The following is a 15,322-nucleotide window of genomic DNA, read 5'->3' as shown; positions in this document are numbered from 1 at the left end:
GTTGAGAAACCTGATCCAGGAGGCCATGTACGAGCCCTCCCCACCCAGCAGAAGCTGGGCTCCCTAGGGACACGAATCTCTGGAGGAAGCAGCCGGGCAGCTTCCACTGAGAGCTCAAAGGTGGTGAGAATTGCACATGCAACCAAAAATCAGAGCAGTCCTGTACCTGCTGCGCCCGTGAACAAGGCAGGCTCCACACTGCAACGATGCATTCGCAGACAAGTCCCTTCAGCTCTTCTCCTTATCCACGTACTCTGTCTGCGAACGCTTACGCACGTGAGTTTACAGCAGGAGTAAGGGGCCGTCAGACGCCTGGAGGACAGTGTGTACAGCTGAGCATCACGTGGCCGGCAAAGGGCCACACTCTGCAGACTAGCTGGTGGCTTTGTGGCGCAGCCAACACTTCCCAGCTGCAGTCAGCACACCTGCGCCGCAGCCAGGGCAGAAGGGACTGGCAGAGCTGCTTGCTCCCCACCACGATGCTCCGGGCCGGGGCCAAGAAAGCAGCTCAGATGCATGCATCGTGGCATCTCAGGTAGCCCATGCACTTGACCCTGAGACTCCCCGCTGGTCTGCATGTGTACCTGGGGGAAGTGGCTCCTCTCCCCACCTCCATGGCAGATGTCCCAGGCCACAAAGAGGAGACCGGGCTGTAGCCAGTAAATGAAGGCCAGGCCAGCTGTAGGGAGGACAGCTCAGACCACCACAGCCATGCAGGACCTGAGCACAGGATTCCCCCTGCCTTTCATTTCCCATGTCAGAAAGCTTAAGGTCTTTGGGGGATTTATTTTACAAGACAGATGAAAAGCATTGCATTTCAACAAGAGAGCAATGAGAAAAAACGTTTAATACTTAAAATGCCAGCATTCCTAGGCCAGTGGCACACGAGCAGAAGGAGAACAGCATCTGTGACTCCACTGGATGCTGCTGCTCAGTGCAGGCTGACCGTGAGGCCGTGCCGGCTGGTCACTCCTACTGGAGAGCAGAGAGGGACGGGATGGGAGAAGTGTCTCCTTTAACCCCAGCCACGACATTCCTGCTCCTCGGGGGGAATTGGAAAGCGAGTCACATCCTCTGTGTCACCCCACATCCTGCCCACACTCCAGACACGCAGGGAAATTATCACCCGTCACCGTGCCACAGCCCTGGCCTCCAGGGCCCCTCCTCCCTGTCTGGGCACAGGACTCGCTGCAGCAGCCAAGAAAGGAGATGGCGGAGTGCACGCACCGTCTCGGCTCCTCTGCTCATACCCAGCTGGACCAAAGGCGTCATCCGTCACATCCCTGAGCCACTTGCTGAGGATGAAGGCTTTCTAATCTGGCCCACTTGGGACACCGCAGGGGAAGAGCGGCAGCAGCACGCAGCCCGCCAGCTCACCCTCCCTGGGGTCAGCAGTCAGAGGAGGGCACGGCACATGGGAAGTCCTTCAGCAGTGTCAAGCGGACACAACCAGACTAAACTGTTCCCCCCTTGACAGAGCCAGGACGATAAGTAGGTTGAACTCATCACTAAGCCACTTATCGTAGATAAACTTCAAAGAATAGGAACTCCTTTGGTCTCCAGCAAGCCGAGGGAAGAACCGGGGAAGCTGGGAAGACCCACAGCATCCCCACCTAACCCCAGACACTGACCACATTGCTGAGTGTGGTATCTAAATGTTGCACGCACAGCATGGGAAGACCAACAGCATTCTGGAGTTTAAGTTATTCATTGTAAGGGATGACACACATCCCCTGGGACAAGTTTGGCTTCTGCTGCAGCAGAAAGAGGTGGAGCAACTCCCTTCTGCTCAGGCATTGCCCTCCCACCAAGAACCCCCATGGAGAAGGAGGAAGAGTGGCCAGGGTGCAGCAAATGCCAAACATTCCGGCTCCAGGGAAGCCACCCTCCCACCCCCACTGCCTTTCCTGCAAAGCAAAGCTTGATGCTTTCCCACGAAGACTCGCCTCAGCTTTCCAGCCTTGGCCACCTTGCTTCATCAGGGTTTAAGCCCATGATTTACAAGAGGTGTAAGACTCCTAGAAAGTCCGTGGCTTCAGGGACTCAGCCCTTTTCTGGAAATCCTTGTTTCTTAAGATCACAGCAGAATCATGCCCGGACAAGTGGAGCTGGACAAAGCAGGCAGTTCTCTGCTGGGTGCTGCTTGCTGAGACACGCACCTCTGGGCATCCCCTCTCCAGCCTCCCATTCCCATCAGGCGCTTCAGGCTCCTTGGTGGCTACTCCTGTTGCAAGAGGCCAGGAGGTTCCTCGTGACAGAAGGGTGGGCATAAAGGCTCTGGCGAAATGGCCCTTTGGGAAACCCTGGCCTCCATCTGATTAGATACAGGCTTCCAGGAGCAGCAGGTTAATCAGTTAATGGCTGAAAGGATCCTGGGTGATGTGCTGTGCATGCCGAGGGGCAGCCCCAGCCGCACAGCCCCCAGGGCAGCCACTCCTTCCTTGCTGGGGCCAGATCTGGGAAAACATCGGTTCTGATAAAGAAAACGCTTCACCCAGGGCGGGGGCAGGCCTGAACCCATCAGCTGCTCCAGCCCACCGACAACGGGCTGCTCCGGGGGGCTGCCAGTTCCCCTGCTCCACCGGCAAGGGCCAGACACTGGGTTTAATGGCCTGGAAACCAACCGGCGGCTGGAGCGGGGGGGATACCTGATGCCACTGGCCCGAAAGAGCTCAGCCACAGACCTCAGGATAGCCCCATCACACCACAGTGCCTGCCATGCCTACTGCCAGTGCCATGGGACCAGCAAGGGCTGCCCCAGCCTTGCACCCACCTGCCCCTCACAACCAAAGGCAGCATCAGGCTGGGCTGGAAACCTGTGTATGCTCAGGCAAGGAAAGAGGCAGAGAGAATTTCGGGGGGTCTGGGGTGTGCATGGCACCGGGCCATATCACTTTCCCCCTCCCCACATGGGCATAATGCCCCACGTGGCTGTTGCAAACGCCTGAGGAAAGGGCGCTGCAGGCAGGCGTGGGACCAGAGCCCACGTCTAACAGGTAGGAGCCTGGCTCCAGAGGAGCCCGTTCTGCCCGCCAGCGTGAAGGTGACCGAGCAGGGGCACCGAGGAGGCAGCGGACTGAGGCGGACGCTGCCTCCCGTTGCACGACTCCCGGCTCCGGTCCGGTGCTACGCGCGGCGAGCCGGGCTGTGACATACACACACGGGAGGAGCAGGCTCCGGACCCTTAAGTCGCTCCAGGGGATTAAAGCAGCATGCGAGCCGTCTCTGGGCAGCCATGACTATCATGCGACAAATCCTCTCCTCCTGCAAGCAGTCCTCAGCCTGAATTGCTGGAACCGCACATCACCCGGGGTCTGGCTCCCGTAACCCGTTCGGCTCCTCACAAGGGGCCCCCGGTGCCGCAAAACCCGAAAAAGCGCAACCGCGGCTTGCCTCGGCGAGGGGGCAGCGGGGTCGCGGCGAGCACCGCGGGGAGCGCCCGGCAGCCCCGAGCCCGGGCACGGCACCCCCCGGTGCTCGTCCCACCCCGGGACCGCCGCCCGGCTGCCCCCGCACCCCCCGTCCCGTCCCGTCCCGTCCCACCTGGCGGAGAGCGGCGTCCATCGGCGGTGCCGCCCCGCACGGCGCGCTGCCGGCCGGCTCCCAGCGCCACGCCGGCCCCGCCTCGCCGGCCGCGGGCAGCGGGGAGCGGCCGGGCCGCCCCGCTCCGCCCCGCGGCTGGCCCGCTCCGCCCCGCAGCCGCCGGCTCGGCGTGTGCTGGAGCGCTGGGGAGCCGGGGAGGCGGCCGCGCTGGCTGGGAGGAGCCAGCGCCTCGAAAGAGGGATGCGGGAAAGGGCTTGAGGTGCGGGAGGCGCCGGCTGAGCCCGAGCGGCTGGTGCCACGCAGGGAGATGCGGCGGGGAAGAGGGACCCGCCTCTGTATACAGCCACAGCAGCCGCGCGTGGGGTTTGAGAGGACAGCTGACGTCTTCTGGAATAGCAAACATTTTGGGTTCAGGGTCCCTTCCGCAGGTCAGCGTAGCACCGTACCGTGAGAGAGACCGCTAACAGGAATCCTGACGGCACTTCAAAACTGTATCTCAGCTCTGGAACAGCTAGTGTAGAGCAACAGGCTGGGTGGAGCGTGTCAAGAGTGTGGCCAGATCACAGCCACAAGTACCTATGCTGTGGGGGGTGTTTCCTGCAGTAGTAAGAAATAACTTCTTTATTCTGAAAGAAAAGAGATCAAACAAAAGGGGGGGAGGTTTTGTGATTGCGATTTTTTTGGTGAATCATGTGGGTTTTGACTACTTAAAAGACACAGTGTTCTGAGGGAGGTGGCAGGATCTTGTCCAACCTCTGCCACAAGACAGAGTCACACCTAGGCCACTGCAACGACCACCCCTACCAGCCTCCTCCACCTTTACTATCTGGACCTTTTGGTAAGGTTTCCTAAAATATGTCACTGTCATGTGTCCTTCCATTTTGATAGCAAGTCACTGAGAGCTACCCTGGGCATGATTATCCAACCTCTTTTCTACTTGCGCTGGATTAGCTTAATTTAAACCACTTTCCCTGTCTTATGAAAACATCATGCAAGGCGGCGCCAGAAGCCTAACTACAGTCCTTATCTCCCATCTAATATTTCTATCCACAAGGCCAATTACCCTGTGAGTGAAGGGGATTAGATGAACTCAACAGCAATGTGTCCTTAACAGTCCCCTCTGCAGCCACACGTTTGTCATCGGGCTGTTCCTGCCACAGCCAGACTTCTCCTCGTGGGAGGATATTTCCTCCTCCGCTATTGCTGCTTCTGCAGACCGTTTTGACTGTCCAGCTTCTCCTTTCTGGGTGGTCACCAGGGGGCTGTGGAGCTCCTCACAGCCATGAGAAAGTTGAGGAGCACACCTCTCCTTTACCTCTTCTGCCTGCCTGCCAAGGTTCTCCACCAGCAAGCACCTCCAGCACCAGATTTCCCCTCCCAAACTTCTCCGGCAGAGAAACTTTGGCCATGGTTCCTGTCATCTAGGGCTGGGTTGCCCATAAAGGCATGACCCTTACAGCTGCAGGGAAGAAGAAGGTGGCTTGACCTGGTGCTCAGAACAAAGCAGCTTTCCAAACTATCCAGGCAATAAACATTGTATTCCCCAAACACAGCAGCAGTGACTCATGCTGTAAGCCCTGTGCTCCATCTACCTGGTAGGAAAAGTGGCAAGAATCTTGATAAGAAACTTATACCTGACATTTGCTCCTTTCTGTTACAGGATTAAATCATTAGTCCTACATTCATATAGCCCAGCTGGCGCCAAGCTTGTCTGAACTGTCTCTTAAATCTCTTTAGGTGCTGCTCCCTGGGAAGGGGTGGCTACCACAATCGGCTTTTTCACTGAGCTTTGATAAGCAGGCGAGTGCTGACGTGCCATCGCTGGCCGTGCGGACTCTGCCACCACCATGTGCCTGGCACCTCACCCCTGCCACCCTGGCAGCTCAGGGGCTGGCTGCCACATCAGCAACGTTGACGAAGCAGTCAACGAAAGCTGGCATGGATCCCACCGCCCAGGATGAGCAATGGGACCCCTCTCCAGCCCATAAGCCCCTCTCCCCGCCTCGGGGCTGCCTCCTTCCCCCAAGCCTAGCGCAGCGGCACTGCCCGCGTGTTCGGCAGCGATGCTGGCAACCCAGCAAGTTCCCAACCCTCCTGCCAGCCCAGCTGCAGATGGCACAGAAACCAGGGTGCCACGGCTGTTCTCCTCTGCTCGTCAGCAGGGAGCCGGGCCCTGGCAGAGGAGAGCCAGGGCAGGCGGGCACCGGGGGTCTGGGCGATGAGCTGTTCCCGCGTCTGTGAAAGGAGCAGCCCTCCAACGCTGCAGGCAGCCGGGCCCCGCACCCAGCCGTGGCGGCAGCAGCAGCAGACAGTGAGTCAGCTTCCTGCTGGGCTTTCCACACCGAGGGAAGGTTGGCGGAGGACTGGCAGGAACAAGCCAAGGCAGGAATTCCTCCTGGACACCAGACAATATCATTATTTCCTCCTCTGCCACGGGTCTGGCACACAGCTGGGAGGCGGGCAGGCTGGCGTGCCCCCGCCGTGGGCGGTGAGCATCTGCCAGGCTTGCTCTCCCATCACCTGTGAGGGAACAAGCTGTGACACCTTGGCCGTGGGTGCCACCTCCCCAGTGGCTCATCGAAGCTGCGCTCATAGGGTGGGGAACTGATCGCCGCCGCCGTCATCCCTGGGATGATCTCACTGAGGAGAGCTGGCAGCAGAGGCAGGATACCTTAGACCCAGCCAGGGGCACGGGGGAGGCACAGATGCAGGAGGAGGGCACCCATGCTCTGCTGTGCATCACCACCATCATAGCCCCCGCCAGCAAGCCCTGCTGCATTGCCAGGGCCACCAAATCCCCCCATTGCCCAAATCACGGGGCAGCCAGGAGAGGGTTCTTAAAAAGGGGGAGAAGCGGCGGCCAAAAATCAAGCTCGTCCCCTTGCAGGAGTGGCCTGACCATGGCAGCACACCGGACACCAAGGTGCTCTCCCGCCACAGACGTGGCAGTGTGCAAGGGGAAGGGGACACGCTGTCCCCGCAGCCCTGGCCCCCTCCCCACTCTAGTTTCACAATTGCTTGAAACTGGCTTAAAAAAAGGGCAGTTCCTCCCTTCTCCTGTTCCCAGCCTGCGAGAAGTCCAGCCACAGCTCAGACCCGGGCAGGATCTGGCCAGGCCAGCTCAGGCTCGGACTGCCCCAACTCAGCACAAAGCTGTGGACCTCCCCTCCCGCCCTGCTGCCTGCAAGCCAGCCCCGTCCCTGAAAGGTGAGGATGGCAGCTACCAAAGCCGCGCCAAAGCTCTCCCTGCCTGGGGCTGCTCTGGGGCTCTGAGGCAGGAATGAGCCCAGGCTCCCTGAGGACAGGATCATGTTTGTACCAGATGTGTCCCTGCTCCAGAGGAATGTGATTAAGGCTGCCTGGAGAGCTTTTCACAGGGTCACACCAAGCACTGTGGCACCTGCTCCCCCAGAGAGTGGAGTGTGAGGGGGAGCCCTCCTTTGCAAGGGAGGACAGTGCGGGGAGGGGGTGTTTATCTGTCCTGGGCACCCCCCAGGTTCCCATCTCACGTCAGCCGCGAGCCCGTCTCACCGCAGCGCAGAATGCTGCCTTTGTACACTACGCACCCCAGGCCAAGGGCAGCGGCACCCCTGCAGTGGGAAAAGCTTTTTATTCCATCCAGGCACAGGAATGCCCTCCAGGGCTGTCCTTTCTCTGTCAGTCAGGGAAATGGGATGTCTTCTTCATTTTCAGCCTAAGCACAAGAGCAGAGAGCTGGAGCAGACGGGCCCAGAGGGTGGATGTTCCCAGCATCCACCCCACTGTCACCCCTTGGCCTCCGAAGCATCCTCCCTAGCTGCATCAATGGGGCCAGCACAAGCTGTGACTTTCTACCAGCCCCATCTGCACTTGGCCGTGCTGGATGGACCAAACCCATAATCAGGTGTCTCCAGCCTTCTCTGCAGATAGGGGTCCCGGTCTTGTTCCCCCAGCCCAACCCTTCCCTTCCTTCCCTGCCGCATCCTGAGCCACACGTCCATCTCCTGGCAGCGGCAAGCCAAGGTTCCCTGCCCCTGCTCCTTTCATGCTGCCGCAGGTTTGCTTGGGGCCAAAACACACCCGTGTGCGGCTTTTACACCTCGGTCATGAGAAATGCGGTCCTGGCGGCGAGATCGCTGAATAAGAGAGCTGAGCTGCACAAGGCTATAATTACAGCAGGAACATGTGGGGATGAGGCCAGCCAAGCACATCCACCTTATTTCCTCTCCTATTAAGCCTGCCCTGCTTTTGTTTGACCCAGACCAAGCCTCGCTATTAATGGTGCGATGCTGTGGAGGTCACAGATGGCTCTGTTACAAACAGCCTTACAGATTCTGCTTAACCGAGTGTGTGAGCAGGGCTTTGCTCACAGATACCATTACTGCGGGATTCGTGCTGTAGAAAGTGTGTCAGGCAGCTGTGGTGCAGCCGCCTCCCAGACTGGACTCTCTTACCAGACATGGCTAGCTCTCCGTCTTTGTCTCAGGCTGCACGATAAATCCAGGCAAGCAGGCAAGGAGGTTAAACAGTGTCGTACCGCTAGCCCTGGCCGCGGCCAAGGTCTGCTGACAGGGGCTGGTAGCCGGAGCTCAGTACATTTCCTCTTCCTGATCTCGCCTGTGAAGCTTCAGCCTGCGAAATTATTTCTATGCTAAAGGAGAGAGCTCTTCTCCTCACTGTGCACATGCAACCAAAATGATGCCAATCTCTGACCTGTTTTGGGGTACATGTCCCTTGTAAGTCCCCAAGAGGCAACTTGCAACGCTGGGCTACTGGGCTAGCAAAGCCAGGGAGCAGGCGAGGCTGTGCTAACACCTCCCATCTGCCAGAGTGCCCAGTTTCAAGGCCCATTTCAGGGCTGAAGGGTGAGTGCAGCCCCAGTTCGGAGTACCAGGCACCGGTCCCAGCATCTGGCCGTCTGTCCTTGCTGGAGACAAGAGCCTGTTACAGCAGGAGCGGGCTGCTCCCCAGCCTCTCCCACCGCCGGTGACGTTGCTGCACCCTGCGTGCTGGAGCGGGGGACATCCTCCGGGGACACTGGGCTGATAGGTGAAGGCAATCATCCAGCTGAGCTGCCACAGCAGGGACCACAAGGTCCTCCCTCTCTGCAGACATCCATGGGGGGGAATTACCTGTCTGTCCTGCTCAGTGGCAAGGTCACATCTGGCAGCCTGTGGCCCAGGCGGTCACAGAGCAAGGTGGCAGGAGTGATGGGGGATGCTGTGCGGTACCGGTGCTTAGTGCTTCACCTTGCTCCAGCTCCTGTGTGGCACCCTCTGAGGGAGGCAGGACACCCAGGGGTGCCAGCCCACCTCCCTCCTGCTCCCTGCAGGGAAAAGCTTTGGCAGCCACGGTTCAGTCCTCGGGCTGTGCCTTCCCCATCCCGACCTTAGAGAAGCATTGTCCCTCCCTGCAGGGGAGCTCATGTGAGCCACCTCTGCACAGTGAGACACAGCGACTCACGGGTAGGTGCACCCCAGCCAAAAGCATGCACCCGGGTGGGGGAACCTTGTACGGGCACAAGAGAAGTGTCCTGGCGTTGTCCCCATTGAAGAGCTCACAGCCAGGGGCCCCTGGCTCTCTCCCCGTGGGGTCCCGGCGCCAGGCAGGACGCTGGGCACGGCCCCGGCCAGCTCTCCCAACAGGCAGAACTTCCTCACTGGGCGGGCTGAAACTTGGTGGCCTCAAGTTGTGCCAGGGGAGGTTTAGATTGGATATTAGGAAAAATTTCTTCACTGAGAGGGTGGTCAGGCATTGGAACAGGCTGCCCAGGGAGGTGGTGGAGTCGCCATCCCTGGAAGTGTTCAAAAAACGTGTGGATGTGGCGCTTCAGGACATGGTTTAGGGGACATGGTGGTTCTGGATTAATGGTTGGACTTGATGATCTTAAAGGTCCTTTCCAACCTAGTGATTCTGTGATTCTGTGATTCTGTGGTGGTCAGGGCTCCTGCTTCCATGGGCAGCCAGGTGGAGGTGGAAGGGGATCTGTTGGGGTCAGACCCCTGTTTCCAGGGATGCTGTCCCCACCAGAGGTTTCTAACAGAGGGTTTGCTCTCATTCCCCATTCTCACTCCCCTGAGAGATCATTTACTTCTCCTAAGAGTCCCGTTTGGGGAGCAGCCCCAGCACAGGCATCTCAGGGGGCCCGAGGCTGAAGGGCCCTGGGAGGACAGTTCGCAGGGAGGGACAGGGCAGGGGCACAAGGCAGCAGGCAGGCAGCGAACCGCCCAAGGCTAAGGAGCCTCTCTCCTGCCAAGGCCAGACAAGCCTTTGGGACAAATTCAGGGCCGTGCACAGGAGTACTCACTTGCATCAAAGAAATGTGCTATCAAAGCCCGTGCCCAGGATTCAGGCATCCCTGAGAGAGGAGTGTCCCTTGCAAAGACCTGTGCAAGGGAGAGGGGCTGGAGGAGCTGCATCTCTCCCCTGTAGCTCTGTGGAGATGCCTGCGGGGCCAGCAACTGGCTCTGGGAAAGGCTGGCTCGGGCGCGAGGGACACGTCCAAACCTGCCGTTCCCATGGGGAGGAAGGCTTGTGTCTGTGCCCGAGGAGGGCAGGTTCCTCCCCTGGCAGGCAGCCGGGCACAGCTCAGCCCTTTCTCCTCTCGCCGGTGCCTCTCCTGGGGCTGGTGAGTCCCTTCTTTTGAGTGACGCAGAGGGGAGGTGGATGGCGGGCAGAAGGGGGCAGAGAGCACGGGGCTGGGGCCGTGGCAGGGACGTGCGGGGTCACCGGTGCTCGGCAGTACGAGCCCAGCGGCTGTGATCTGGGGCTGCCCTTTAGCCGGTCTCTGGGGCTTCGTGTGCAGGCGTCTTCCCCCTCAGTACCAGCTCTGCTCCCCCGAAACCGCTGCAACCCCACTTAAACGCACTTGCAGACACTTACTGGGGGAGGTGAATGCAACCAAAGCCGCTCTGGCCCTCGCCAGCCCCCAGCGCAGGAACGCGCCGTGCTGCTGCCTCCTGACATTTTTGCCTGCCCCCCTAGCTGCAGGGCTCACAAACCCCTCCTCACTGAGAAGAGGAAAGATGAGTTCTTAATTTATTTTAATGACATTTGGGCACCCGGAAAGCAGACAGAATACAGAGAAGGACTTCCAGATATACGGGGAAAAGGGGAAACTTTGCCAGTGGCACGGGTTCCCAGTTTTGTTGTGGGGATGGTCTTAGCCAGCAGTTTCCTTAACTTCCCAGCCACACGGCCCATGTGAATGGATGCCAGTGGTATCTCACAAGAGAGATGTGCCAGCCCCTCCTGGCTGTGGAGAATAAAAATAGCTGGAGAAGATAGCTTGAGCATACTTGAACCCAGGTGGCAGAAACAGAAACCCAAATAGTTTGCCTAAACACACAATGATTTAAAATAATACACTTGATAGTTTTGGGAACAGACCTCCTATTTTTAGTTTTCCAGGCAGGCAGAGGTGGCTGCTTACTCTTGTTAAGACAAACCTCTTTTCAAACAGCAAAGAGGTGGGAGAAGCTGCTGGTTGGAGTGCAGATATGGTCTGGCATGACCGAGTCCCCTTCTAGGGAGCAGGAGGACACTGGCCCCATCCCTGAGCATCTCCCAGGGCAGCTGTGGGGCTGCGGGCACCCAGGCTGTTCTCCCCCACCCTGCATCCCCTGGGGCTGCAGGCAGCCTCTCCGCTTCTCCCTGTGTGCTGCACCAGCATTTTGCATTCCAGCGTGCACCCTGGCGTGGCAGCACCCAGCAGCCTTTTCCTTTTTTTTTTTTTTCCTTCTGTGGAGCCTCTGGTTCCACAAAAGTGGGGAAGTGGGGGTACCTCCCTGAGCTCACCCCTTGCAGCTCCCTCACTTCTCCCACCCCAGCCCACCCCTGTTGCCCTCCTCCCCACCCACCCGCCGTCTCCTCTCCAGCAGAGCAACCGAGGCCGACTCACCCGAGCTGGCCAGCCGTCCCACCCTTCAGAGCAGCATGCCAGCCTTCGGTAGCACCGTCTGCTGGCTGCGCCCACACACGTGACCCAAACCAGAGCCCCCGCAGCAATCCTGCCTGCACCGGCCCATGCATCGCATCCTGGTGCAGTGCGTTTTCCAGCGCATCCAGGGCCCAGGACTGTGTGGACGAGCTGCGACCCTGGCTGCCTCCTCTCCGTCACCGTGGTCGCCCATGGAGGCCCTCTACTCTGCCCTTGAAGGGGAGATCGGCGCCTTCGTGGGGCACGTGCAGCGATGCCGGCAGGGCTTCGACCTGCGCAGCCTGTACCACGTGCTGCTGCTGGTGCTGCCGCGGAGCCCCTCGGGGCAGGTGGAGAGCTGGCAGCACCTGCAGAGGCTGGCCCAGCGCCGGCCCGGCTCAGCCAGCCCTGACGTGGCCGGCTACGTGGGCTGGCTGGCTTCCTACCTGCAGCACCTGAGCAGGCTGAAGGAGAGGTTTGACGCCAGGGTGGTGGTCCCGCTCTGCGAGAACCTGTATGTGCACGAGGAGACGCTCACCCGCCCCACGTGGCGGCTCCCCCCGGCCTCCATACCGAGCCTGGCCGCACATCTCTTTGCCCGCCGGCGTAACTGGGGGCTGCTGCTGCGGGGGGGGACCCTCAGCGAGCAGATCTTCAGCCCCCAGAGCCTGTGTGACCTGCGTGGCTTCGCTGGCGTGGGGCCCTTTGTGAAGGTCTTGCGGCTGGTCCCCGAAGTCTTTCACCAGTGCTTGGCCGCGGCGGAGCTCGCCCGGCGGTGGGTCTGTCTGCATAGGAGCAGGTACAGCCTGCCCCTGCCACCATCACCATCGCCGCCACAGCAGCCGCCAGCGCAGGGCACAGCAGGGCTGGCTCCCAGCACCGTGCAGCCCCCACCACGTGGCAGGACCCCCCAGCAGCCTGTCTCTCACCTGGGTTTGCCTGACATCTTGGTCCCACCGTGGCCCTTGGGCGCAGGCGGCAGTGCCGGAGTGCTGCGAGCCCAGCTGCAGGAGAGCCGGGAGGAGCTGCTGGCCCTGCGGCACCGTGGGGAGCGGGTGGCCGCCCTGCGCGCCCAGGTCCGTCACGTCTCCCGGCGCATCCGCGTCCTGCGCCTGCAGCAGCGGGGCGAGGGGACGGAGCTGGCTCGGCCTCGGCAGAGCCCGAGTATGGGGACAAGGAGTCGTCGGTCCCAGGCTGCCCTGACCGAGGAGCTGCAGAAGAGCCTGGAGCTGGAGGAGTACCACCACAGGATCCTGGAGGCCGACTGGCTGCTGGAGCTGGAGGTCAGGCCCATCCTCGTCCGGAGGATCAATGCGGTAAGGGGCACGTGCTGGCTCTGCTTGCACTCGCTGCCCCATGTCCCAGGGCAAGACTGGGGCACTGCCACAGGCAGGAGGGTGGGGAGCTGTATGGAACAGGTGGAGACACGGATCTTGCAGGACAGCCTCTCCCATGCAGACTGATGGTCCATTGGGTAGCCACAGGCATTCAGAAGGAGAGGAAGGAGAGCCGTGGAATGGGGATGGCAGAGGGAGCATTTCCCAATGTGGTGGAGTGGCCCGCAGAGAGCATTCAAGGATGCTCCTGTCCAGCCTACATGGACAGTCAGGAGCTGGGCACCCACACTGCCTCCTCTCCCTCAGGTTCAGCAGCGCTGCCAGGACCTAGAGAGGATGCTGCAGGGCCAGATGCTGCCTGCCCCACAGCCAGCCCGGCTCAGAAGCAGGATGGCCACCAGCTCTGTGCCCAGGTGGGTCCAGCCCTCTGCTACATGCACCATGGCAGCAGCGAGCCCTAGGAGCAGCCAGCAACCCTGACCATGGGAGGTAGGACCACTGCCTACTCCCAGCAGCAGCACCCAGGAGAGCACAACTGGAGGATGTCCAACCCATCACAGTGTGGGCTGTGGGCAGCCAGCAGCTCCTGGGAACCTGACTTGGCTCCTGCCTGGGAAGAAAGTGTGGAGGAAACATGTGGTTGATGAAGTGTTTCCTCTGTGCTCAGCCCATGGCTCTGCTGTTCAGCGTGTGGCTACAGGCTGGGTAGGGAGCCTGGGTTGGGCACCAAGCACTGCCGAGCATGCAGGCACAGACATGCGTTTATATGGATGCACGCAGGCACGAGTACATGTTTCTGGTTAAATATGGGGCACAGCCTCCTGTCTCCAGCAGCTTGCATGGGGGCTCCAGCTGGTAACCAGCCTGTTTGGTGATGGTGGTAGAGAGCCCATCTCCGTGATGGTAGTAGGTGACAAGGTGACAGTCCCAGCTAGGGCTTGCTCCAACTGGCTGCTGTTGTGGGCAAGAAACAGTTTTGTCAGGGAATTTCAATCAATTTAATTTATTGCCAATTAACAAATAAAAGTGGAGAGGCAGACGCGGTTCCTGTGAAGAGTTTATTGGTGTAGCTGTTTCCACTACAGTCAGAGGAGTCACAATGTACAGCGACAACAGGCCTCCTACACTACACAGGGAGGACAGGACACACATGGCCACAGACACACAGAGACATTCGTCTCTCCACCCCGGGCCCTGCAGAGGGGCCAGGCTGTGGGGCAAGAACCTGCCGCAGTGAGAGGTTTTTCCCTCTGGTGGGATATTTCTGCAGCCTCCTGGGGAAGGTGTTGGACCCTCCCGGTAATGAAGCACCCACCATCTCTCATAGGAGCCAGACTGATACATGGGAATTGGGGCAGCAGCTTGTCCTAAATTCTATGGTGGAGTGAGCATCCCAGTCTCCTCCACAAGGCCACTCCAGCTCCGATCATCAGGAAGAGGCTGGGGTGCCCGTCTCCTCTGGTGCTACCCTCAGAGCTGCCACAGGCAGCAAAGGCACCATCAGCAGTTTCTGAGGCAGCTCCGAACAAGGGCTGCTGGCCCGGGCAGACCCCAGGGGACAGCCCTGCCAGGCGGAAAGGTGTTCGGAGCTGCCCAGAGGTGACAGGGGCTGAGTGCTGGGCATGCTGAATGCTGCTCCTTCCCACTTGGAGGACACCTCTGGACATGAAAGGTCACCCCGGTATGGCAGCAGAATTGGGGCTAGGGATTTCAGTGACTTCCTTGTGGGGCACCAGGGAGCCAGACCCAGTGGGTCACTGCACAGGGAAAGGGAGGGGACCCAAAGGACTGTTTTGTGCTCCAGCACTAGATCTCTTGTATAGCTTCTTAAATACGGTTTGTTCTCAGGGACAGGAACGTGGGGATCAGGAACTGGGATGGAGCTCTGTGATGAATTTCTACCCCTGCAACCTTTGCGGGGGTGCAGAATGGCACAGGACTCCTTTTAGTCCCTGCAAGAGGGCAGGCACCTGAGGCTTCAGGATACCTGCTTGTCCCCTCCCTGTGCAGCTTTTCTTTGGGAAGAGGGTTGAGAAAACTGGGAGGAAGCAGCCTCACGCTGAGCAAGAGCTGAAAACAGTCCTATGGGAGGGTGACTAGGCAGACGAGGGTCTGGAGGACAGGGCCAGAGTGTTGGTCCCTCCTGGCCCATCTGCTACGGGCTGTGGCACAGGCTCAGCGTGAGCACTCCTGGAAGGGGGCAGGAGGAGCGCAAGCAAGGCATCTGCCAGCTGAGCAAGGAGGCTGCTGGCCTGGGAGAAGCCCACTGGCTGTCCGTAGGCAGCATCCAGCCCATCCCTGTGACAGTTCGGTGGCACGTGGTGCTGACACACAAGTTTCATGGTAGTGGAGGGGGACACAGTGGCACCAGCTGGCATGGCTCCCCTTCACCACCTGGAGACGAGACACAGGCTGCCTCCAGCAGGGAGGGGGCAGACCCCTGACCCATGGGCACTCAGGACCACACAGCTTCGGGATGTGAGAGGCATCTCTCAGCCCACCAGGTCCAAGAGGAGAGAGACTCACAGCCTCTGCTGAGCGAGCG

The sequence above is a fragment of the Phaethon aethereus genome (assembly GCF_964289735.1).
Source record: "Phaethon aethereus genome assembly, chromosome: 6".
NCBI lineage: Eukaryota > Metazoa > Chordata > Aves > Phaethontiformes > Phaethontidae > Phaethon > Phaethon aethereus.
Note: the sequence above shows the minus strand (reverse complement) of the source record.